Source organism: Macaca mulatta, chromosome 6 (assembly GCF_049350105.2).
Source record: "Macaca mulatta isolate MMU2019108-1 chromosome 6, T2T-MMU8v2.0, whole genome shotgun sequence".
Lineage (NCBI taxonomy): Eukaryota > Metazoa > Chordata > Mammalia > Primates > Cercopithecidae > Macaca > Macaca mulatta.
The window spans coordinates 121588247-121615807 of NC_133411.1; the positions used below are offsets into that span (position 1 = coordinate 121588247).

The 27561-nt window shown below is 39.2% G+C and overlaps 1 long non-coding RNA gene across 1 annotated transcript in view; it reads right to left on the reverse strand.

Moving 5' to 3' along the window:
• The window catches only part of LOC106998893 (uncharacterized), a 33030-nt gene extending 6465 nt beyond the window's left edge, over positions 1–26565 (reverse strand). The window contains exon 1 of the long non-coding RNA XR_013418488.1: positions 26521–26565. This is a non-coding gene — a long non-coding RNA (uncharacterized LOC106998893). The remainder of the gene's footprint in view (positions 1–26520) is intronic.
• Positions 26566–27561: the final 996 nt, after the last annotated feature.

Consider the following 27561-nt stretch of genomic DNA (forward strand, 5'->3'; position numbering starts at 1 on the left):
GCATATGAGAAGATGCTCAACATTACCAATCATTAGAGAAATACAAATCAAACCCACAAGGATACCATCTCGCACTAGTTAGAATGGCTATTATTAAAAAGTCAAAAAATAACAGATGCTGCAGAGGTTGCAGAGAAAAGAGAACACTTATACATGCTGATGGAGATGTAAATCAGTTCAGCCATTGTGGCAAGAAGTGTGATGATTTCTCAAAGAACTTAAAACAGAATTACCATTTGATCCAGCAATCTCATTAATAGCTATATACCTGATATGGTTTGGCTGTGTCCCCACCCAAATATCAACTTGAATTACATCTCCCAGAATTCCCACATGTGGTGGGAGGGACCCAGGGGGAGGCAACTGAATCACGGAGGCTGGTCTTCCCCATGCTATTCTCATGATTGTGAATAAGTCTCACAAGAGCTGATGGGTTTAACAGAGGTTTCTGCTTTTGCTTCTTCCTCATTTTCTCTTGCTGCCACCATGTAAGAAGTGCCTTTCACCTCCCACCATGATTCTGAGGCCTCCCCAGCCATGTGGAAGAGTAAGTCCAATTAAAACTCTTTTTCTTCCTAGTCTCAGGTATGTCTTTATCAACAGCATGAAAACAGACTAATACAACACTCAAAGGAATATAAATAGTTCTATTATACCATAAAGACATGTGCATGTATATGTTTATTGCAACACTATTCACAACAGGGAAAACATGGAATCAACCTAAATGACCATCAGTGATAGACTGGATAATTAAAATGTGGTGCATACACATACTACACAGTTATTAAAAAAATAAAGGAGATCATGTCCTTTGCAGCAACATGGATGGAACTGGAGGTCACTATCCTAAGTGAACTAACACAGGAACAGAGTATCACATGTTCTCACTTATAAGTGGGAGTTAAACATTGAATACACATGGACACAAAGAAGGGAACAACAGATACCGGGGCCTACTTGAGGGTGTAGGGTGGGAGGAGGGAGAGATGGAAAAACTACCTATCAGGAACTATGCTTATTACCTGGGTGACAAAATAATCTGTACACAAAAGCTCCACAACACACAATTTACCTGTATAACAAACCTGCACATGTACCCCTGAACCTAAAATTTTAAAAAATTAAAATTAAAAAAGTAAATAAAGGAAAAAGAAAGATGTCTAAAGTCATTTCTTATATTAAGTCTAATTATGTCTACATGGTGCAATCTGGGCTGTTTTTAATCTTCATATTTGTTCTTTTTCATTATACACATTCTCTATAATAAGCAAGTACCATTTTTAAAACAACAATAATGATTGTTTTATTTAAAAAGCAAAAATTGAGGGGGTGGAAAAATAGATGTTGGTCAAAGGGTACAAACTTACAGTTATAAGATGAATAATTTCTGGGGACCTAATGTATAGCATGGACTATAGGTAATGTATTGTGTACTTGAAATTTACTGAGTGAATCTTAAGTATTTTTACCACAAAAAAAGGTAACTATGTGAGGTGGCAGATATGTTAATCAGCTTAGTTGTGGCAATCATTTCACAGTGTATATGTATATCTAATCATCACTTCGTACACCTTGAATATATACAATTTGTATTTGTCAACTATATCTCAATAAAGCAGAAAAAACAAAAAAGGCTAGAAAGAATCATGCCAAGAGGTCAATAAGGTAACTCATTCCAGATGGTGTGAATTTAGATGATTGTGACTTTCTTTTATGACTTTCTGTATCTTTAATGAGAAGCTATTTATTTTTTCTTCCTTGTTCCTATCAAATTGGTCATAATTTTTTTAAATCAGTAATACACAGTGTTGATGAAAGACCATGAAATAGGCAGTTTTACATGTCACAAGGTAGAAGGAGGTTGCTTTAAAGCAGTAAGTTGGCAAAACTTTTCAGGAAGGTAAATTAACAATATAAATCAGAGGTCTTCAAAACCTTGATGCTTTTAAAGATTCAGTGATTATTCTATGTATTTAGCGTAAGGCAGTGTTTCCCAAAGGTTGGTCTCAGCATCAGGATCACTCTGGCCCCACCAAAGACATCTGAATCAATATCTCTGGGGCTGAGATCTTGGAATTGTGCATTAACAAGTTCTCCTGATAATGCTTATACATACTAAGGCTTAAGCCCTCCTGGCGTGGGGAAATGAAATTCATTCATTAATGTTTATTCTCTACTAAGAATCAGTCTCTGTTCCCTGCACTGGGGACATAGCTGTAAATAACTCAGAAAAGGTCCTTTGACTCATGTATCTTTTTAGTTTGTTTGTTTTTGAGGCGGAGTCTCGCTCTGTCACCCAGGCTGGAGTGCAGTGGCGTGATCTTGGCTCACTGCAACCTCCGCTTCCCGGGTTCAAGCGATTGTCCTGTCTCAGCGTCCTGAGTAGCTGGAACTACAGGCGCACGCTGCCACGCCTAGCTAATTTTTTGTATTTTAGTAGAGACGGGGTTTCACCGTGTTGCCCAGGCTGGTCTCAAACTCCTGAGCTCAGGCAATCTGCCCACTTCGGTCTCCCAAAGTGCTAGGATTACAGGCATGAGCCACCGCACCCAGCCTGTATCTAATTTTTTTAACTAACAATTTTAACATAAATGTATGGATTATAGTGATAATTATAACAAAAATAAGAAGTAATGGTAATATTCAATGCTATTCCAAAGAATGGCAGTGGGACACCTTCATTATGTGTTGTCAGATGAAAATAGTTATAATCCCTTTTTTAAAAATATACCTATGTGTTAATTAAAAGACTAACGGGAAATATGTATCACAAAAATATTAATATTAATTTTGGTTATCTCTGAAGAACATGATTATAGGTCATTTCTGTTTCCTTCTTTGTTCTTTTTGATATTTTCTAAATCCTTGGAATAAACGTGAATTACTGACATAATCAGAAAAATATATAATATTTAAAGAGGTTGATTTAAACACTAGAGAAAATAGGAAATTTCCAATGCTGGGTCTATCTTTTAAAATATGTTTTGATTTAACAATATTAGCACATAGTTACTTTTCTTACTGACCCAAAGCTTAGAACATTCTATTCCCATTTTTGTAGCTATTCATTTTCAATTTCAGTCTTAAGGAGGTGAGCTTTTAAATTCTCTATAAAAGGAGAGCTCAAGAAGATTCTTAACATTTAATTTTTCTTTTTTATATTTTTAATATTCATTGCTTTCTTTGGCTTTTTGTGTGTTTGTTTTGAGACAGAGTCTAGCTCTGTCACCCAGGCTGGAGTGCAGTGGCGCTATCACACCTCACTGCAGCCTCCATCTCCCAGGCTCAAGCGATTCTCCGGCCTCATCCTCCTGAGTAGCTGGGACCACAGGCACGCATCACCTTGTCTGGATAATTTTTTTTTAAAGACACCAGGACTCCCTATGTCACCCAGGCTGGTCTTGAATTCCTGGGCTCAAGCAGTCCTCCTGCCTTGACCTCGCAAAGTGTTGGGATTACAAACGTGAGCCACTGCACTTAGCCTCTTCCTTGGATTTCAAATATAATACATAATTGTCATGTAAAAATATTAGAGAAATATAGACTAGAGAAAGAGAAAGCCATAATTCCAGCTCTTCCCCACCCATAAGAAAACCACTTTAAAGGGATGGGTTATGTTCTTCCAGATTCTTTTCCAGCATATATGTATATATTATGTATACTTTATATCCAGTCATGTGTCACTTAACAACAGGGATAGTTCTGAGAAATGAATGTATCCCTGCTGAAGGAATATATTCTTCATTCTGAGAAAGTAAGCAATTTCATCATTGTGTGAACATAATGGAGTATACTTACACAAACCGAGATGGTATAGCCTACTACACACCTAGACTACATATATATAAAATCTAATTCTCCTAGGCTGTATATAGCTGTATATATAGTCTATTGTTCCCAGGCTACAAACCTGTACAGCATGTTACTGTGCTGAATACTGTAGGCAGTTGTATCATAGTGGTGCCACAATTTGTGTATTTAAACATAGTAAACATAAACATAAAGTATTTGTGTATTTAAACACAGAAAAGATACAATTAAAATACCGCATAAAAGATTTTTTTTAAATGGTGCACTTGTGTAAGGCACTTACCATGAATGGAGCTTACAGGACGAGAAGTTGCTCTGGGTAAGTCAGCGAGTGAGTGGCAAGTGATTGTGAAGGCCTAGGACATTACTGTGTGCTACTGCAGACTTTACAAACGCTGTATGCTTAGGCTGCACTCAATTTATTTTAAAATTTGTTCTTGCTTTAATAATAAATTAGCCTGAGTTTACTGTAACATTTTTACTTTATAAATTTTTAAATTTGTAAACTTTTTGACTCTTTTGTAGTAACACTTAGCTTAAAACACTGCTGGACATGGTGGCTCAGGCCTGTAATCCCAGCACTTTGGGAAGCTGAGGCGGGAGGATTGCTTGAGCCCGGGAGTTCTAGACCAGCCTGGGAAACATAGTAAAACCCCGTCTCTAAAAAATAAAATAAAATAACCCACACATGCACACAAAAGCATTGGACAGCTGCACAAAAATATTTTCTTTCTATCCTTATTTTATAAGCTTTTTCCTTTTTTTTTTTTTTTTTTTTTACTTTTTAAGCTTTTGTTAAAAACTAAGACACAAATATACATATCAGCCTAGGCCTAAGCAGGGTCAGGATCATCAATATCACTGTTTTCCTCCTCCACATCTTGTCCCACTGGAAGGTCTTCAGAGGCAATAACACACATAGAGTTGTCATCTCCTGTGACAACAATGCCTTCTTTTGGGCTACCTTCTAAAGGACCTGTCTGAGGCTATTTTACAGTCAATTTTTTTTTCTTTTTTTTGAGCTGGAGTCTCTCTAGTGCCCAGGCTGGAGTGCAGTGGCATGATCTTGGCTCACTGCAACCTCCACCTTCTAGGTACAAGTGATTCTCCTGCCTCAGCCTCCTGAGTAACTGGGATTACAGGTGCGTGCCACCATGCTCAGCTAATTTTTGTATTTTTAGTAGAGACGGAGTTTAACCATGTTAGCCAGGCTGGCTCTCGAACTCTTGACCTCAAGTGATCCACCTGCCTTGGCCTCCCAAAGTGCTGGGATTACAGGCATGAGCCACTGCGTCCTGCCTGCAGTTAAACTTTTAATATATATAAGTAGAAGGAGTATACTCCAAAATAATGATAAAAAGTATAATATGGTAAACACATAAACCAGTAACAGTTGTTTATTATCATTTTCAAGTATTATAACGTACATAATTGTATTGCTATACTTTTTATATGATTCATAGTGCAGTAGGTTAGTTTACACCAGCACCACCACAAACAGATGAGCAATGCTTTGTGCGAAGACACTACCATGGCTACTGCATTACTAGCCAATAGGAATTTTTCAGCTCCATTATAATATTTTTGGATCACCGTTGTATATGTGGTTCATTGCTGACCAAACATATTATGTGGCACATAAGTGTATAAACACATACACACACTCATATGCACATACACGTTTACATATATAATTTCATTTACTTTGATACTTTACACACTGTTTGGACTTTGCTATTTCCTTTTACCAAACGTTTTAGATCTCTTTCCATGTCATGTTATAGAGATGTACACCATCTTTGTAATGACTGTAGTGTAGTTACATTGGATGCAAATATCTTGATTTAATTAAAGAATTCTTCTCATTTACACATCATATTTTATAACATTATTGCTGATGTGTAAGAAACCTATTGATTTTGGTACGTTTATAGTCATTCCTGACTTTTTTACTGATATCTCTCATTAGACCTCATTGTTTTTCTTTGTCTTAAATTTTCTAGAAAGGCAATCATATCATTTAAAGATCATGACATTTTTTATTATTTCCTCTCAATATCTCCTATCCTATTTCTTCCTATTGTCTTATGCTTTGGGTAAGACCTCCAGAAGAGTAAGTGATAAATGTCCCCAAGCATGACCATCTGTATAATTTAGGTAAAAGTTGATATTTTGGGTTCTAGAATTATCAAGAGAGCTAAGTGATCTAATTAACTTGTGCAGACCTGGCCTGAGTGTGCTTGTTCTCAAACACCACCTGTTTTCACATAGCCTTATAATATACTTTGCAGATAGAGGGTCAGGATGAACCTGTTCAATTACAGACTGCAAAGTCAGAATGAGGAGGTGGTTGGGTGCGCTATTGTAGGTGGATCTAATTTTCAGTTTTCCGTCTTATACATAATCTTGTTCTATACCCAATTTCCTTTTTCTGCTACCTTCAGTCATGAAGTAAAAGAATTAAGAATCCTCCTTTTCTACTGTTTTCATATCTGTCCTATCCGCAGACAGCTCTACTTGCAACTGGATGGTGATAACTTAGGAAGGTAGAGCTGATTCATTGAGTAGAGAAGGGCTTACGTGAATACCTAATATCTTTCTAAGTCTTGGTGACAAGGATAACTAATACAAAAACTTCGGTAGGATTACTGTTATTATTAAGTCCATTTAGAAAGTTGCTTTAAATTGAGTGAGGGGAGGGGAGTTTCATTTTTTAAAATTATTTCCACTTGATCTAAAAATCAGGCTAGCAAGCTGGACTTATTATGGCTTTCGGTGGGTTGCAGCGAGGAAGCAAAGACTGTTTGAGGTCAGCACAATACTGTCAATACCCAAGGTGGAAAGTTATGCTGTTTTTACTTAGTCTCGTCTTGTTCTTAGTAATTGCTTCCTTTCAACCATAAAGTTGTTTAGTGTAGGAGATATATTCCAAGGCTTCTCTTTATATTCACTGCTGCAAGATCCCATTTTAGCATAATTACAGTCTTGGAATTGAAGAGGCAGGCTCACTCTATCTAGCTATGCAGCTGGCTTTCTCAAATGACAATATGATGCTCACCAGCTTAGCAACAGCCAAGGCTGTGAGCCAGGGGGAGGCCCTCATGCTGAAATTTTGCCCTTGCTTTGTCTGTATTTCCTCTGTGAAAATGGAGAAATGGTTTAGAATTTTTAAAAGCACAAAGTTTTTAATTCTCTGAGAGCTTTTGAAGGGACACGCTGAGTTCCAAACGCAGATTTCCGAATCCCAAATCAGAGATTATTCATCTTTACATCTCAAATAGATATTACAGAGAAAAAAAGATTTTGCAGTGCTTTTCTCCTTCTTACAATCTTTTCTTTCTGAGAGAAGACTAAATAAAATCTAAGCCAGGTGTGGTGGCTCACAACTGTAATCCCAGCAGTTTGGGATGCCAAGGAGGGCAGATACTTGAAGTCAGGAGTTCAAGATGAGCCTAGCCAACACGGTAAAACCCCGTCTCTACTAAAAATACAAAAATTAGCCAGGCATGGTGGCAGGTGCCTGTAATCCCAGCTACTCGGGAGGCTGAGGCAGGAGAATTGCTTGAACCCAGGAGGCAGAGGTTTCAGTGAGCCGAGATCATGCCATTGCACTCTAGCCTGGGCAACAAGAGTGAAACTCTGTCTCAAAAAAAAAAAAAAAAAAAGACTAAATGAAGTCTAAATTTTCCTACCTCCTTTACCTATAGATGATTCCACATTCAACTTGACTAGAAGTTATTTTCATGATTTGAAATAATTAATCATTTGTTCACAATAAGTTGTTCACATTCAACCCTTAGTTATCAAGAGACTTAAGTTTACATCTACACTGATTTATCTTCTTCTCAAGAAGACCCGGGCCTCTCTTTTCTTCTACTCAACTTGCCCAGATGTATTGCCTCCTGCCCCCAAGTTCTGTTTGTCCTTCCTTCACACAAATTCATCCACCCATCCCCTTTCTATCCCAAGTATCACAACCTCAGTTTAGGTCTTTATATCTATTTTCTGAATTATTAAAAAACCTTCCTAAATGATCCTTCTACTTCTAGGCTCTTTTAAAGGTAGGATCAGCCTGTGTATAGCACCGTTTAAACAGTAATGAACAAAAGACTTAAAAACTATCCATACATAACAGGTGCCAAAACGAGCACTTGGAATACACAGATTTTGAAAGACACTCTCAGGAATGGACTTTCTGCCCTTTTCAAACTGATGTTTCCCTGACACCGGTTCTATATAGCAGCGGTTTTCAAATTTGGGGTGGCAGGGGGAGCTTTTTTTTGCCCTCCAGGAAAGATCTGAAGTGTTTGGAGATATTTTTGATTGTTACAACTGGGGTGAAGGAGGGAATTACTGGTATCTAGTGTGTAGAGGCCAGGGAAGATGCTAAGCATCCTAAAATGTACAGGAAAGCGCCCACAATAAAAAGCTTACAGTACAAAATCTCAGTGGTGCTAAGGTTAACAAAGTCTGCACATGTTCATAAAGAACTGATAAATTTTCTCTGAGTTCAATGCTTCCCATCTCCACATAATCAAATCCTACCATTCTCCAAAGCTTGTTTCAACCGCATCTCTCCCAGTTCTCTCTCAAAGTTCCCAAAGCAGTTCTGATCTGTATTACTCACTGTGGGTCTATCAAGCATTATTTTCCTTTGGAGGTATTGTCTGTGTCCCATGTGCCCTATCTTCCAATACCCTATCTTGTCAGAGCACAGCGTCAAGTCATTGGGCCCATATTCCACCGTATTGTCCACAGAACTGACCACAGTGCCCCGCACACATTACACAATTATTTAATACTTGTTATCCAAAGATGAATCCATCAGCATAGAAACTGACAACTGAAGTAGTCAGAAAAGAAAATGCTGCAGGGCTCAGATTGGGGCAATTAATCTACAACAATCTTATTGAGAGCAGAGATAAGGGAAATGGGAACATAGAGAAAGGCAGGAATGAGGACTCCAGGATATACTACCTAGGATAAGAGAATTAGAATGTGTATTTACTTTGATATGATTTGTTTTACAGGACAAAAAAGGAATGTGCATTTAATCAGATTTGTTTTTTATTGTAGTGAAATACACTCAACCTAAAATTTATCACCTGAACTATTTTTAAGTGTACAGTTGTATGGCATTAAGTACATTTATATTGTTGTGCAATCATCATCACCACCATTCATTTTCAGAACTTTTCAATCTTCCGCATTGAAATCCTATATGTACTCAACACAAACTCTGCATTTCCTCCTTCCCCCAACCCCTGGCAACTATCATTCTACTTTCTGCCTCTATGATTTTGTCTCCTCTAGGAACCTCATATCAAAGAGGAATCCCATACAATATTCGTCTTTTATGATTGACTTATTTCACTTAGCATGTCTTCGAGTTTCGTTCATGTTGTAGCATGTCAGAATTTTCTTCCTTTTTAAGGCTAAATAATATTTCATTATATGTATATATCACAATTTGTTTATCCATTCATCTGTTGATGAACATTTGGGTTACTTCTACCTTTTGACTATTGTTGAAATGCTTATTGTGAAGATGAATGTATAAATATCTGTTCAAGTCCCTACTTTCACTTCTTTTGAGTGTATATCCAGAAGTGGAATTACTGGATCTTGTAGTAATTCTGTTTTTAATTTTTTGAAGAATTACTGTACAATTTCACATTCCCAGAAGCAATGCACAAGGGTTCCAGTTTCGCCACATCCTCACCAACACTTGTTATTTTCTGGGTGATTTTTTTAATAATAGCCATTTGAGTGGGTGTAAAATGGTATTTCGGGGGGGGGCGGAGCAAGATGGCCGAATAGGAACAGCTCCAGTCTCCAACTCCCAGCGCGAGCGACACAGAAGACCGGTGATTTCTGCATTTTCAACTGAGGTACTGGGTTCATCTCACTGGGGAGTGCCGGACGATCGGTGCTGGTCAGCTGCTGCAGCCCGACCAGCGAGAGCTGAAGCAGGGCGAGGCATTGCCTCACCTGGGAAGCGCAAGGGGGAAGGGAATCCCTTTTCCTAGCCAGGGGAACTGAGACACACAACACCTGGAAAATCGGGTAACTCCCACCCCAATACTGCGCTTTAAGCAAACAGGCACACCAGGAGATCCTATCCCACGCCTGGCCGGGAGGGTCCCACACCCACGGAGCCTCCCTCATTGCTAGCACAGCAGTCTGTGATCTACCGGCAAGGCAGCAGCGAAGCTGGGGGAGGGGCGCCCGCCATTGCCGAGGCTTAAGTAGGTAAACATAGCCGCTGGGAAGCTCGAACTGGGTGGAGCTCACAGCAGCTCAAGGAAACCTGCCTGTCTCTGTAGACTCCACCTCTGGGGACAGGGCACAACTATACAACAACAAAAGCAGCAGAAAACTCTGCAGACGCAAACGACTCTGTCTGACAGCTTTGAAGAGAGCAGTGGATCTCCCAACACGGAGGTTGAGATCTGAGAAGGGACAGACTCCCTGCTCAAGTGGGTCCCTGACCCCTGAGCAGCCTAACTGGGAGACATCCCCCACTAGGGGCAGTCTGATACCCCACACCTCACAGGGTGGAGTACACCCCTGAGAGGAAGCTTCCAAAGCAAGAATCAGACAGGTACACTCGCTGTTCAGAAATATTCTATCTTCTGCAGCCTCTGCTGCTGATACCCAGGCAAACAGGGTCTGGAGTGGACCTCAAGCAATCTCCAACAGACCTACAGCTGAGGGTCCTGACTGTTAGAAGGAAAACTATCAAACAGGAAGGACACCTACACCAAAACCCCATCAGTACATCACCATCATCAAAGACCAGAGGCAGATAAAACCACAAAGATGGGGAAAAAGCAGGGCAGAAAAGCTGGAAATTCAAAAAATAAGAGCGCATCTCCCCTGGCAAAGGAGCGCAGCTCATCGCCAGCAACGGATCAAAGCTGGACGGAGAATGACTTTGACGAGATGAGAGAAGAAGGCTTCAGTCCATCAAATTTCTCAGAGCTAAAGGAGGAATTACGTACCCAGCGTAAAGAAACTAAAAATCTTGAAAAAAAAGTGGAAGAATTGATGGCTAGAGTAATTAATGCAGAGAAGGTCCTAAACGAAATGAAAGAGATGAAAACCATGACACGAGAAATACGTGACAAATGCACAAGCTTCAGTAACCGACTCGATCAACTGGAAGAAAGAGTATCAGCGATTGAGGATCAAATGAATGAAATGAAGCGAGAAGAGAAACCAAAAGAAAAAAGAAGAAAAAGAAATGAACAAAGCCTGCAAGAAGTATGGGATTATGTAAAAAGACCAAATCTACGTCTGATTGGGGTGCCTGAAAGTGAGGGGGAAAATGGAACCAAGTTGGAAAACACTCTTCAGGATATCATCCAGGAGAACTTCCCCAACCTAGTAGGGCAGGCCAACATTCAAATCCAGGAAATACAGAGAACGCCACAAAGATACTCCTCGAGAAGAGCAACTCCAAGACACATAATTGCCAGATTCACCAAAGTTGAAATGAAGGAAAAAATCTTAAGAGCAGCCAGAGAGAAAGGTCGGGTTACCCACAAAGGGAAGCCCATCAGACTAACAGCAGATCTCTCGGCAGAAACTCTCCAAGCCAGAAGAGAGTGGGGGCCAATATTCAACATTCTTAAAGAAAAGACTTTTAAACCCAGAATTTCATATCCAGCCAAACTAAGTTTCATAAGTGAAGGAGAAATAAAATCCTTTACAGATAAGCAAATGCTTAGAGATTTTGTCACCACTAGGCCTGCCTTACAAGAGATCCTGAAGGAAGCACTCAACATGGAAAGGAACAACCGGTACCAGCCATTGCAAAAACACGCCAAAATGTAAAGACCATCGAGGCTAGGAAGAAACTGCATCAACTAACGAGCAAAATAACCAGTTAATATCATAATGGCAGGATCAAGTTCACACATAACAATATTAACCTTAAATGTAAATGGACTAAATGCTCCAATTAAAAGACACAGACTGGCAAACTGGATAAAGAGTCAAGACCCATCAGTCTGCTGTATTCAGGAGACCCATCTCACACGCAGAGACATACATAGGCTCAAAATAAAGGGATGGAGGAAGATTTACCAAGCAAATGGAGAACAAAAAAAAGCGGGGGTTGCTATACTAGTCTCTGATAAAACAGACTTTAAACCATCAAAGATCAAAAGAGACAAAGAAGGCCATTACATAATGGTAAAGGGATCAATTCAACAGGAAGAGGTAACTATCCTAAATATATACGCACCCAATACAGGAGCACCCAGATTCATAAAGCAAGTCCTTAGAGACTTACAAAGAGACTTAGACTCCCATACAATAATAATGGGAGACTTCAACACTCCACTGTCAACATTAGACAGATCAACGAGACAGAAAGTTAACAAGGATATCCAGGAATTGAACTCATCTCTGCAGCAAGCAGACCTAATAGACATCTACAGAACTCTCCACCCCAAATCAACAGAATATACATTCTTCTCAGCACCACATCGTACTTACTCCAAAATTGACCACGTAATTGGAAGTAAAGCACTCCTCAGCAAATGTACAAGAACAGAAATTATAACAAACTGTCTCTCAGACCACAGTGCAATCAAACTAGAACTCAGGACTAAGAAACTCAATCAAAACCGCTCAACTACATGGAAACTGAACAACCTGCTCCTGAATGACTACTGGGTACATAACGAAATGAAGGCAGAAATAAAGATGTTCTTTGAAACCAATGAGAACAAAGATACAACATACCAGAATCTCTGGGACACATTTAAAGCAGTGTGTAGAGGGAAATTTATAGCACTAAATGCCCACAAGAGAAAGCAGGAAAGATCTAAAATTGACACTCTAACATCACAATTAAAAGAGCTAGAGAAGCAAGAGCAAACACATTCGAAAGCTAGCAGAAGGCAAGAAATAACTAAGATCAGAGCAGAACTGAAGGAGATAGAGACACAAAAAACTCTCCAAAAAATCAATGAATCTAGGAGTTGGTTTTTTGAAAAGATCAACAAAATTGACAGACCACTAGCCAGACTAATAAAGAAGAAAAGAGAGAAGAATCAAATCTACGCAATTAAAAATGATAAAGGGGATATCACCACCGACCCCACAGAAATACAAACTACCATCAGAGAATACTATAAACACCTCTACGCAAATAAACTGGAAAATCTAGAAGAAATGGATAATTTCCTGGACACTTACACTCTTCCAAGACTAAACCAGGAAGAAGTTGAATCCCTGAATAGACCAATAGTAGGCTCTGAAATTGAGGCAATAATTAATAGCCTACCAACCAAAAAAAGTCCAGGACCAGATGGATTCACAGCTGAATTCTACCAGAGGTACAAGGAGGAGTTGGTACCATTCCTTCTGAAACTATTCCAATCAATAGAAAAAGAGGGAATCCTCCCTAACTCATTTTATGAGGCCAACATCATCCTGATACCAAAGCCTGGCAGAGACACAACAAAAAAAGAGAATTTTAGACCAATATCCCTGATGAACATCGATACAAAAATCCTCAATAAAATACTGGCAAACCGGGTTCAGCAACACATCAAAAAGCTTATCCACCATGATCAAGTGGGCTTCATCCCTGGGATGCAAGGCTGGTTCAACATTCGCAAATCAATAAACATAATCCAGCATATAAACAGAACCAAAGACAAGAACCACATGATTATCTCAATAGATGCAGAAAAGGCTTTTGACAAAATTCAACAGCCCTTCATGCTAAAAACGCTCAATAAATTCGGTATTGATGGAACGTACCTCAAAATAATAAGAGCTATCTATGACAAACCCACAGCCAATATCATACTGAATGGGCAAAAACTGGAAAAATTCCCTTTGAAAACTGGCACAAGACAGGGATGCCCTCTCTCACCACTCCTATTCAACATAGTGTTGGAAGTTCTGGCTAGGGCAATTAGGCAAGAGAAAGAAATCAAGGGTATTCAGTTAGGAAAAGAAGAAGTCAAATTGTCCCTCTTTGCAGATGACATGATTGTATATTTAGAAAACCCCATTGTCTCAGCCCAAAATCTCCTTAAGCTGATAAGCAATTTCAGCAAAGTCTCAGGATACAAAATTAATGTGCAAAAATCACAAGCATTCTTATACACCAGTAACAGACAAACAGAGAGCCAAATCAGGAATGAACTTCCATTCACAATTGCTTCAAAGAGAATCAAATACCTAGGAATCCAACTTACAAGGGATGTAAAGGACCTCTTCAAGGAGAACTACAAACCACTGCTCAGTGAAATCAAAGAGGACACAAACAAATGGAAGAACATACCATGCTCATGGATAGGAAGAATCAATATCGTGAAAATGGCCATACTGCCCAAGGTTATTTATAGATTCAATGCCATCCCCATCAAGCTACCAACGAGTTTCTTCACGGAATTGGAAAAAACTGCTTTAAAGTTCATATGGAACCAAAAAAGAGCCCGCATCTCCAAGACAATCCTAAGTCAAAAGAACAAAGCTGGAGGCATCACGCTACCTGACTTCAAACTATACTACAAAGCTACAGTAACCAAAACAGCATGGTACTGGTACCAAAACAGAGATATAGACCAATGGAACAGAACAGAGTCCTCAGAAATAATACCACACATCTACAGCCATCTGATCTTTGACAAACCTGAGAGAAACAAGAAATGGGGAAAGGATTCCCTATTTAATAAATGGTGCTGGGAAAATTGGCTAGCCGTAAGTAGAAAGCTGAAACTGGATCCTTTCCTTACTCCTTATACGAAAATTAATTCAAGATGGATTAGAGACTTAAATGTTAGACCTAATACCATAAAAATCCTAGAGGAAAACCTAGGTAGTACCATTCAGGACATAGGCATGGGCAAAGACTTCATGTCTAAAACACCAAAAGCAACGGCAGCAAAAGCCAAAATTGACAAATGGGATCTCATTAAACTAAAGAGCTTCTGCACAGCAAAAGAAACTACCATCAGAGTGAACAGGCAACCTACAGAATGGGAGAAAATTTTTGCAATCTACTCATCTGACAAAGGGCTAATATCCAGAACCTACAAAGAACTCAAACAAATTTACAAGAAAAAAACAAACAACCCCATCAAAAAGTGGGCAAAGGATATGAACAGACATTTCTCAAAAGAAGACATTCATACAGCCAACAGACACATGAAAAAATGCTCATCATCACTGGCCATCAGAGAAATGCAAATCAAAACCACAATGAGATACCATCTCACACCAGTTAGAATGGCGATCATTCAAAAGTCAGGAAACAACAGGTGCTGGAGAGGATGTGGAGAAATAGGAACACTTTTACACTGTTGGTGGGATTGTAAACTAGTTCAACCATTATGGAAAACAGTATGGCGATTCCTCAAGGATCTAGAACTAGATGTACCATATGACCCAGCCATCCCATTACTGGGTATATACCCAAAGGATTATAAATTATGCTGCTATAAAGACACATGCACACGTATGTTTATTGCGGCACTATTCACAATAGCAAAGACTTGGAATCAACCCAAATGTCCATCAGTGACAGATTGGATTAAGAAAATGTGGCACATATACACCATGGAATACTATGCAGCCATCAAAAAGGATGAGTTTGTGTCCTTTGTAGGGACATGGATGCAGCTGGAAACCATCATTCTTAGCAAACTATCACAAGAACAGAAAACCAAACACTGCATGTTCTCACTCATAGGTGGGAACTGAACAATGAGACCACTCGGACTCAGGAAGGGGAACATCACACACCGGGGCCTATCATGGGGAGGGGGGAGGGGGGAAGGGGGAGGGGGGAGGGGGGAAGGGGGAGGGGGGAGGGGGGAGGGATTGCATTGGGAGTTATACCTGATGTAAATGACGAGTTGATGGGTGCAGCACAGCAACAAGGCACAAGTATACATATGTAACAAACCTGCACGTTATGCACATGTACCCTACAACTTAAAGTATAATAATAATAAATAAATTAAAAAAAAAAATAAAAAATAAAAAATAAAAAAAAAAAAAATGGTATTTCATTTTGTGTTTGATTTGCATTTTCCTAACGACTAGGGAGGTTAAACATCTTTTCACCTGCTTATGGATCATTTATATATATATATTCCTTGAAGAAATATCTACTCAAGTGCAACTTTTAATCAATTGTTTGTTTTGTTGTTGTTGAGTTGTAGAAGTTCTTTATATATTCTAGATATTGATCTGTTATCAAATACATGATTTGCCAATATTTTCTTCCCTTCTGTGGGTTGTCTTTTCATTCTGTTAACAGTGTCCTTTGATGCATGCAAGCTTTTAATTTTGATGAAGTCCAACTTAAATATTTTTTTCTTTCATTGCCTGTGCTTTTAACGTCATAGCCAATAAATCATTGCCAAATCCAATGTCATGGAGCCTTTCCCCATGTTTTCTTCTAAGAGTTTTATGCTTTCAGCTTATACGTTTAGGTTATTGATCCATTTCGAGTTAATTTTTGAATATGATGAAAGGTAAGGGTCCAACTTCATTCTTTTGCATGTGGTTATCCAGTGTTCTCAACAGCATTGGTTGAAAAGATGGTCCTTTACCCCACTGAATGGTCTTGGCACCCTTGTCAAAGATCGTTTGACCTTGTATGAGACAAATCGATTCTGAACTCTCTATTCTACTCCATTGGTCTATATGTCAGTCTTTATGCTGGTACCTCATGGATTTGATTACTGTGCTTTGTAGCAAGGTTGAAAATCAGGAAGTATGAGAACTCCCACTTTGGTTTTCTTTTGCAAGATTGGTTTGGCTATTCAGACTCCTTTGAAATTCCACACGAATTCTAGGATGATTTTTCTGTCTCTGCAATAACTGTTGTTGGACTAGGGATTGCATTGCATCTATAGAGCACTTTGGATAGTATTGACATCTTCATATTTAATCTTTCAATCCATGAGTACTGAATATCTTTTCATTTATGGTGTCTTCTTTATTTTGTTTCACAAGCATTTTATAGTTTTCAGTGTACTAGTCAATCAGGTTTTTTTATTATTATTATACTTTAAATTCTAGGGTACATGTGCACACATGTGCAGATTTGAAACATATGTATACATGTGCCATGTTGGTTTGCTGCACCCATCAACTCATCATTTACATTAAGTATTTCTCCTAATGCTATCCCTCCCCCAGTCCCGTAGCCCCTGACAGGCCCCAGTGTGTAATGTTGCTCACCCTGTGTCCAAGTGATCCCATTGTTCAGTTCCCACCTATGAGTGAGAACATGCGAACATGCAGTGTTTGGTTTTCTGTCCTTGTGATAGTTTGCTGAGAATGATGGTTTCCATCTTCATCCATGTCCCTGCAAAGGACATGAACTCATCCTCTTTTTATGGCTGCATAATATTCCATGGTGTATATGTGCCACGTTTTCTTAATCCAGGCTATCATTGATGGACATTTGGGCTGGTTCCAAGTCTTTGCTATTGTGAATAGTGCCACAATAAATATATGTGTGCATGTATCTTTAGAGTAGCATAATTTATAATCCTCTGGGTATATACCCAGTAATGGGATTGCTGGGTCAAATGGTAATTCTAGTTTTAGATCCTTGAGGAATTGCCACACTGTCTTCCACAATGGTTGAACCAATTTACATTCCCACCAACAGTGTAAAAGCATTCCTATTTCTCCACATCCTCTGCAGCATCTGTTGTTTCCTGACTTTTTAATTATTGCCATTCTATCTGGTGTGAGATGGTATCCCATCGTGGTTTTGATTTGCATTTCTCTGATGACCAATTATGATGAGCATTTTTTCATGTGTCTGTTGGCTGCATAGATGTCTTCTTTTGAGAAGTATCTGTTCATATATTTTGCCCACTTTTTGATGGGGTCATTTGTTTTTTTTTGTTTTTTTTCTTGTCAATTTGTTTAAGTTCTTTGTAGATTCTGAATATTAAACCTTTCTCAGATGGGTACATTGTAAAAATTTTCTCCCATTCTGTAGGTTGCCTGTTCACTCTGGTGGCAGTTTCTTTTGCTGTGTAGAAGCTCTTTAGTTTAATTAGATACCATTTGACTATTTTGGCTTTTGTTGCCATTGCTTTTGTGTCTGAGTCATGAAATCCTTGCCCATGCCTATGTCCTGAATGGTATTGCCTAGGTTTTCTTCCAGGGTTTTTATGGCTTTCAGTCTAACATTTAAGTCCTTAATCCATCTTGAATTATTTTTTGTATAAGGTACAAGTAAGGGATCCAGTTTCAGCTTTCTACATATGGCTAGCCAGTTTTCCCAGCACCATTTATTAAATAGGGAGTCCTTTCCCCATTTCTTGTTTCTGTCAGGTTTGTCAAAGATCAGATGGTTGTAGATGTGTGACATTATTTCTGAGGCCTCTATTCAATTCCATTGGTCTATATATCTGTTTTGGTACCAGTACCATGCTGTTTTGGTTACTGTAGCCTTGTAGTATAGTTTGAAGTCAGATGGCATGATGCCGCCAACTTTGTATTTTTTGTTTAGGATTGTCTTGGCAATGCGGGCCCTTTTTTGGTTCCATATGAACTTGAAAGTAGTTTTTTTCCAATTTTGTGAAGAAAGTAATTGGTAGCTTGATGGAGATGGCATTGAATCTATAAATTACCTTGGGCAGTATGGCCATTTTCACGATATTGATTCTTCCTATCCATGAGCATGAAATAGTCTTACATTTGTTTGTGTCCTCTTTAATTTCATTGAGCAGTGTTTTGTGCTTCTTCTTGGAGCGGTCTTTCACATCCCTTGTAAGTTGGATTCCCAGGTATTTTATTCTCTTTGAAGCAATTGTGAATAGGAGTTCACTCATGATTTGACTGTTTGTCTGTTAATAGTGCATAGGAATGCTTGTGATTTCTGCACATTGATTTTGTATCCTGAGACTTTGCTGAAGTTGCTTGTCAGCTTCAGGAGATTTTGGGCTGAGACAATGGGGTTTTCTAAATATACAATCATGTCATCTGCAAAGAGGGACAATTTGACTTCCTCTTTTTCCTAATTGAATATGCTTTATTTCTTTCTCTTGCCTGATTGCCCTGGCCAGAACTTCCAACAATATGTTGAATAGGAGTCATGAGAGAGGGCATACTTGTCTTGTGTCAGTTTTCAAAGGGAATGCTTCCAGCTTTTGCCCACTCAGTATGATATTGGCTGTGGGTTTGTCATAAATAGCTCTTATTATTTTGAGATATGTTCCATCAATACCTAGTTTATTGAGAGTTTTTAGCATTAAGGGCTGTTGAATTTTGTCAAAGGTCTTTTCTGCATCTGTTGAGATAATCATGTGGTTTTTGTCATTGGTTCTGTTTATGTGACAGATTACATTTATTGATTTGTGTATGTTGAACCAGCCTTGCATCCCAAGGATGAATCTGACTTGATCGTGGTGGATAAACTTTTTGATGTGCTGCTAGATTCGGTTTGCCAGTATTTTATTGAGGATTTTCTCATCAGTGTTCTTCAGGGATATTGATCTAAAATTCTCTTTTTTTGTTGTGTCTCTGCCAAGCTTTTGTATCAGGATGATGTTGGCCTCATAAAATCAGTTAGGGAGGATTCCCTGTTTTTCTATTGATGGGAATAGTTTCAGAAGGAATGGTACCAGCTCCTCTTTGTACCTCTGGTAGAATTCGGTTGTGAATACGTCTGGTCCTGGACTTTTTTTGGTTGGTAGGCTATTAATTATTGCCTCAATTTCAGAATGTATTCTTGGTCTATTCAGAGATTCAACTTCTTCCTGGTTTAGTCTTGGGAGAGTGTATGTGTCCAGGAATTTATCCATTTCTTCTAGATTTTCTAGTTTATTTGCATAGAGGTGTTTATAGTATTCTCTGATTGTAGTTTGTATTTCTATGGGATTGATGGTGACCATTTATCACCCTTAATCATCTTTTATTGCATCTATTTGATTCTTCTCTCTTTTCTTCTTTATTAGTCTTGCTAGTGGTCTATCAATTTTATTGATCTTTTCAAAAAACCAGCTCCTGGATTCATTGATTCTTTTAAGGATTTTTTTGTGTCTCTATCTCTTTCAGTTCTGCTCTGATCTTAGTTATTTCTTGCCTTCTGCTAGCTTTTGAATTTGTTTGTTCTTGCTTCTCTAGTTCTTTTAATTGTGATGTTAGGGTGTTGATTTTAGATCTTTTCTGCTTTCTCTTGTGGGCATTTAGTGCTAACAAATTTCCCTCTACACACTGCTTTAAATGTGTCCCAGAGTTTCTGGTACGTTGTGTCTTTGTTCTCATTGGTTTCAAAGAACATCTTTATTTCTGCCTTCATTTCATTATGTACCCAGTAGTCATTCAGGAGCAGGTTGTTCAGTTTCCATGTAGTTGAGCGGTTTTGATTGAGTTTCTTAATCCTGAGTTCTAATTTGATTGCACTGTGGTCTGAGACAGTTTGCTGTAATTTCTGTTCTTTTACATTTGCTTTACTTCCAATTATGTGATCAATTTTAGAATAAGTGCTATGTGGTGCTGAAAAGAATGTATATTCAGTTGATTTTTGGTGGAGAGTTCTGTAGATGTTTATTAGGTCCACTTGGTGCAGAGCTGAGTTCAGGTCCTGGATATCCTTGTTAACCTTCTGTCTCATCGATCTGTCTAATATTGACAGTGGGGTATTAAAGTCTCCCATTAGGCCAGGCGCGGTGGCTGAAGCCTGTAATCCCAGCACTTTCGGAGGCCGAGGCAGGCGGATCACGAGGTCAGGAGATCGAGACCATCCTGGCTAACACGGTGAAACGCCATCTCCACTAAAAATACAAAAGGAAATTAGCCAGGCGTGGTGGCGGGCGCCTGTAGTTCCAGCTACTCTGGAGGCTGAGGCAGGAGAATAGCGTGAACCCAGGAGGCGAAGCTTGCAGTGAGCCAAGATCGCACCACTGCACTCCAGCCTGGGCGACAGAGCGAGACTCCATCTCAAAAAAAAAAAAAAAGTCTCCCATTATTATTGTGTGGGAGTCTAAGTCTCTTTGTAGGTCTCTAAGGACTTGCTTTATGAATCTGGGTGCTCCTGTATTGGGTGCATATATATTTAGGATAGTTAACTTGTCTTGTTGAATTGATCCCTTTACCATTCTCTAATGGGCTTCTTTTTCTTTTTTGATTTTGTTGGTTTAAAGTCTGTTTTATCAGAGACTAGGATTGCAATCCCTACTTTTTTTTTTTCTTTCCATTTGCTTGGCAGATCTTCCTCCATCCCTTTATTTTGAGCCTATGTGCATCTTTGCATGCAAGATGGGTCTCCTGAATACAGCACACTGATGGGTCTTGACTCTTTATCCAATTTGCCAGTCTGTGTCTTTTAATTGGAGCATTTAGCCCATTTACATTTAAGGTTAATATTGTTATGTGTGAATTTGATCCTGTCATTATGATGTTCACTGGTTATTTTGTCTGTTAATTTATACTGTTTCTTTATAGCATCAATGGTCTTTACAATTTGGTATGTTTTTGCAGTGGCTGGTACTGGTTGTTTCTTTCCACATTTAGTGCTTTCTTCAGGAGCTCTTGTAAGGCAGGCCTGGTGGTGACAAAATCTCTCAGCATTTGCTTGTCTGTAAAAGATTTCATTTCTCCTTCGCTTATGAAGCTTAGTTTGACTGAATATGAAATTGTGGGTTGAAAATTATTTTCCTTCAGAATGTTGAACATTGGCCCCCACTCTTTTCTGGCTTGTAGGGTTTCTGCCGAGAGATCCACTGTTAGTCTGATGGGCTTCCCTTTGTGGGTAACTCGACCTTTCTCTCTGGCTGCCCTTAACACTTTTTCCTTTATTTCAACCTTGGTGAATCTGACAATTATGTGTCTTGTGGTTGCTCATTTTGAGAGTATCTTTGTGATGTTCTCTGTATTTCCTGAATTTGAATGTTGGCCTGCCTTGCTAGTTTGGGGAAGTTCTCCTGGATAGTATCCTGAAGAGTGTTTTCCAACTTGGTTCCATTCTCCCTATCACTTTCAGGTACACCAATCAAATGTAGATTAGGTCTTTTCACATAGTCCCATATTTCTTGGAGGCTTTGTTTGTTTCTTTTTATCTTTTTTCTCTAACCTCTCTTCTTGCTTCATTTCATTAATTTGATCTTCAATCACTGATACCCTTTCTTCCACTTGATCGAATCAGCTATTGAAGCTTGTGCATGCATCACGAAGTTCTAATGCCATGGTTTTCAGCTCCATCAGGTTATTTAAGGTCTTTTCTACACTGTTTATTCTAGTTAGCCATTCATCTAATCTTTTTTCAAGGTTTTTAGCTTCCTTGCAATGGGTTCGAACATCCTCCTTTAGCTTGGAGAAGTTTGTTATTACCGACCTTCTGAAGCCTGCTTCTGTCAACTTGTCAAATTCATTCTCCATTCAGCTTTGTTCCATTGCTGGCGAGGAGTTGAGATCCTTTGGAGGAGAAGAGGCACTCTTATTTTTAGAATTGTCAGCTTTTCTGCTCTGGTTTCTCCCCATCTTTTTGGTTTTATCTACCTTTGGTCTTTGATGTTGGTGAGCTACAGATGGGGTTTTGGTGTAGATGACCTTTTTGTTGATGTCGATGCTATTCCTTTCTGTTTGTTAGTTTTCCTTCTAACAGTCAGGTCCCTCAGCTGCAGGTCTGTTGACATTTGCTGGAGTTCCACTCCAGACCTTGTTTGCCTGGGTATCATCAGCAGAGGCTGTAGAACAGCAAATATTGCAGAACAGCAAATATTGCTGCCTGATCCTTCCTCTGGAAGCTTTGTCCCAGAGGGGCAGCCACCTATATAAGGTGTCTGTTGGCCCCTACTGGGTGTCTCCCAGTTAGGCTACACAGGGGTGAGGGACCCACTTGAGGAGGCAGTATGTCTGTTCTCAGAGCTCAAAGGCCATGCTGGGAGAACCACTGCTCTCTTCAGAGCTGTCAGACAGGGGCATTTAAGTCTGCAGAAGTTGTCTGCTGCCTTTTGTTCAGCTATGCCCTGCCCACAGAGGTGGCATCTAGAGGCAATAGGCCTTGTTGAGCTGAGGTGGGCTCTGCCCAGTTCTAGCTTCCTGGCCACTTTGTTTACCTTCTCAAGCCTCAGCAATGGCAGATGTCCCTCCCCAGCCAGGCTGCTGCCTCGCAGATCAACCTCAGACTGCTGCACTAGCAGTGAGCAGGGCTCCATGGGCATGGGACCTGCTGAGCCAGGCAAGGGAGAGAATCAACTTGTCTGCCGGTTGCTAAGACCTTGGGAAAAGCACAGTATTTGGGTGGGGAGTGTCCCATTTTTCCAGATAGTCTGTCATGGCTTCCCTTGGCTAGGAAAGGGAAATCCCCTGATCCCTTACACTTTCTGGTGAGGCAACATCCCGCCCTGCTTCAGCTCACCCTCCATGGGCTGCACCCACAGTCCAACCAGTCCCAGTGAAATGAACCAGGTACCTCAGTTGGAAATGTAGAAATCACCCGTCTTCTGTGTCAATCACGCTGGGAGCTGCAGACCGGAGCTATTCCTATTTGGCCATCTTGGCAACTCCAAGCGTCAATCAGATTTTTAAAAGAATGTTATTTTTTTTGCAAGCAACATAATAACAGTATTAAAAATTTAGAATAAAAATTATTCATCTCAAATCTCACTTTCCAACAAATCATTTGGCTTCATTTTCCACATGTCTCCTTCAAGTTTTAGCTGCATATATAGATAATTTCAACATGATTATAATCATTTCATGAATCCAATTTTAAACCTGGCTTTCTTTCTCTTTTTTTGGCAGGATCTCACTCTATCATGCAGGCTGCAGTGCAGTGGCAGTGCAGTGGCACAATCATAGCTCACTCACTAAAGCCTCAAATTCCTGAGCTCAAGCGATCTTTTCACCTCTGCCTCCTGAGTAGCTGAGACTACAGGCATGCACCACCAATGCCTGGCTAATTTTTCAAATTTCTTCATGGAGACAGAGTCTCTCAATGTTGCCCAGGCTGGTCTTGAACTCCTGGGCTCAAGCAATCCTCCCTTCTCAGCCTCCCAAAGTGCTGGAATTACAGATATGAATTACCATGTCCAGCCAGAACCTGAGTTTCTTTAACTTATTATTATATCCCACCCATTTTTCTGTGTTTTCATATAGTCACTTTAACAGATTTTGAGTGTGCTGGACCAATAGTGGACTCTGATAGGGGAAAGGACAGCCAGTGGCCTAAGCTTTGGGAAGGGGTAGAAATAAAAAATCCTCTTTTTTTTTTCTCTTCGAGTAGTGAAAATAAATACTTTCTAAGCAAAAATGAAAACAAGAGATTCAAAGACTGCCCCAGGGAACCCCTTTTTGTTCTTGGATGAGAACAGTCACAATTCAAAATATATTGACTGGCTTTAACTATGTCTCCTCTGATTCCTCTGAAACCCTAACTCTAAAACATAACATGTAATATTTGCAACCCATCTTAAAAGACAAGAATCCCAGAGCATAAACAACATGTATTTGCTGCACTTTTCACAGTGGATGATGGATACATTTATATCCATCTGCAACTCTTGATTACTCAGAGTTTTCAATAGATGTACAGAAATTCTGTGAAACTGAATCAAATCCAAATAGGTTTTCATATGAAGAGCCCATCTTAACAATATTTGATTTTATCACCTTTCTTGTAATGAAAAACTTGGCTGACAGTGTTGGGTGTTCAACTGGGAGGTATGAATTAGTAAAGACAGGTTTTGGAAACTTTGCCGTGCCAAGTTTTTTAATCAGAGTAGTGAACATGCCCCTACAATGAAAGCAGCCTGTCCCCTAGAATTATCTCTCTTCAAGTAGTTAGAAGGAGCCTGTACAAACTTGACTGCACCCATGAAAACTCACAGCTTCACCTTTCCTTTCCAAGATTTGTGCCATTTCTTGGATAAATTTGAGGGCTGATGAAATGTAAGCAGAGGTCCTGGATTCTGCCCTTCTTTAACTGTTCCCTACCTTTTTAATTTTTTTTCTTTATTTGGAGAACATGTATTTCTAATGAGACTTTCTTAAGATGTTATGAACCAAGAAAATGTGATCAATTCTTTTTCTTCTTCTTATTCTTCATTATCATTATCATTATCATCATCACAGACTCTTATTCTAATTTTAAAGCTGTTTATATAAATGTCCCAGTAAGTCATATTTTTCTACTATCACTTCTTTTTCAGGGTTCAGGAATTAAAACATGGTTACAGCACATACAGTATTCCTTTTAATTAACTTCTGTTTCCCTTCACACTCAATTTAAAATGAAATATTTTTTTAACTGGAATATATTTTGATAGGCTTAAATTAAAACTTTTTTAATGCCCAGAGTCCAGCCCTAAAAGATCTGATACCTTATTCAGATCTCAGAGGTTAAAATAATGAACACCCTACTGAAGAGCTACTAGAGAACTCATTAGTTTCACTTTTCAGGCTGGGTGCCCAAGGTGGGCTACTTCCATCTGTGGGACACATACAAACCTTATTGTAGAGTGCAAAATGCACGTATTTTAGCCAGTCACTTTCAGCATGTTCCAGGAAAGCAGATAGCTCCATTAGGTAATGTCAGAGAAGATAAATGTGTTTCAATTACTTGCCAAAAATGCTTAGTGAGCATCGGAGAGGTGCATTCTGCTTTCGAAATTATTAAGCAGACTATTCAGAAGTACTGAAACATTCATTTTTCATTGCAGATTCTTGACCAGAAGCCAAGGACAGCTGTCTTCCTCTGACACCCTATGGTGACGCCCACAGGAACTCTCGCCTTTCAGGGTTCAACCCACTAAAAGGTGTGAAAGGATGTGCATTTAGCAGCCCTGACATCTATGATTTCACTGAAGGATTTTAAGCACAGAAACCCATGATCCCGGAAGGGCAATGCTCTACCTTTAGATACATTTGTCTCAGTAATAGCAATGTGTCTGGGTTTCTCCACATAAATATACTGCAATAAACTATCACAGTCTGTATGCTATTTGTATGTATAAATATATAAATGTACGAATAGATACTATGCATCTTTCTGGAAAGTAGGACCTGAATCTAAGTCATGATATAATTACAATGTGGCATTTCGCTCAATGTATACAAGTGGTACAATGAAAACATCAAACATTTCTGAAAAACTGTTTTTGAAAATCAAATTGTAGGACTATCTGCATCAGAATTATCTGACTTTTAAAAACTGCAGACTTCTGCATTTCCCTGCAGGTAGGGCCTTGGAACTTGCTTTTTAACAAACACTCCAGGAAATGGCCTCTTTCTTAAACATCTTTTATCCAAGGAGGACTCCCTGAAAGTCCCTCTGAGAGAGACTAAGTTCTTTTCTCCCCCTTGGTAGAAGGAAGGAATTAAGTATTTACACTGCTGAATCGGTTTAGGCAAAACTACCCATTAAAATAAGCAGCAGTTAGTAGCATTATTATGATGCCTGTCAAGTAAGTCATCTTTTCTCATTCTGGCTTTTCCTCCATTTTTCTCCATTATGTTCCAGCTGTGGGCACTCAGTTATTCTCACTGATCTTTATCTAGCTCACTAAATGGCAGAGACTAGCCACCATGGCCACTCCATTTAGGGCATGACTAAGTTATCAAGTGACTATTACTTACTAGTAACTCATAGTCGGTGACTAGAATCCTAGCTAGATTTTTCCTTATGACCACTAGGCTGCTTGGGTTGCTATAACAAAATACCACAGACTGGATGACTTAAACAACAGAAATTTAACTACTTACAGCTCTGGAGACTGGAAGTTCAAGATTAAGGTGCCAGTCAATTTGATTTCTGGCGAGGGCTCTTTTCCTGGCTTGCAGGGAGCTGCCTTTTCACTGTGTGCTCCTGTAACCTCTCCTACTTAGTCTATATGCTTGCAGAGAGAGGGACCTTATGTCTCTTCCTCTTCTTATAAGGGCTCCAACCTTATTGGGTTAGGGCCCCACCTTTATGACCTCATTTAACCTTTATTGCCTCCTAAAGGGCCTATCCAAATCCAATCACTTTGGGAGTTACGGTTTCAACATGTGAATCTGCAGGGGACAGAAGTCATTCCCTAGCAGTCCCTTAACTGGGGAATGAATAAATAAATTCTGGTGCATCCCTACAGTGACATAATAATCAGCAGTAAAAAAGGGACAAACTATTAAAACACAAAAGAACATGGATAGATTTCAAATATGTATGCTAAGTGAAAAAAACAGATTAAAAGGGTTACATATTGTATGAGCCCATATATATGACATTGCCTGGAAAAGGTAACCCTAGGGGAACAGAAAACAGATCAGTTGTTGCTAGGGATTGGAGAAGGGTTTAACCAGAAGGGATATGGATAATATCTGATATTATCCTGATATAAGTAAAACTTTTTTGATGTGATGAAAACTGCTCCTTATCTTGATTGTGGTGGTGGTTACATGACTATACATGTTTGTCAACACTTGCAACACTGTACACTAAAAGGGTAAAATTTACTATACCTAAATTACATTTCATATTTAAAATAGAAAAGAACCCACCTGTTCTGTGTCCTATATTCTGTTGGCTAGTCATCACATTATAATGTCTGGTAATGATATAATGGTTCTTCCCGACCATGGTTTTTTCTTTTCTTCTTTCTAAATTAAACAGAGCCTTCCAGGAAAAGTTAATGTCTTAATAAAGCAGTGAATCTCCATGAAAGTTTGGGGAAATATTTTTTCCTTTGGGTTGGGATGTCCTTTGTATAATCCCACAAACCAAAGTCACTTACTAAGTCTCCAAGCCCATGAACTAACAATATT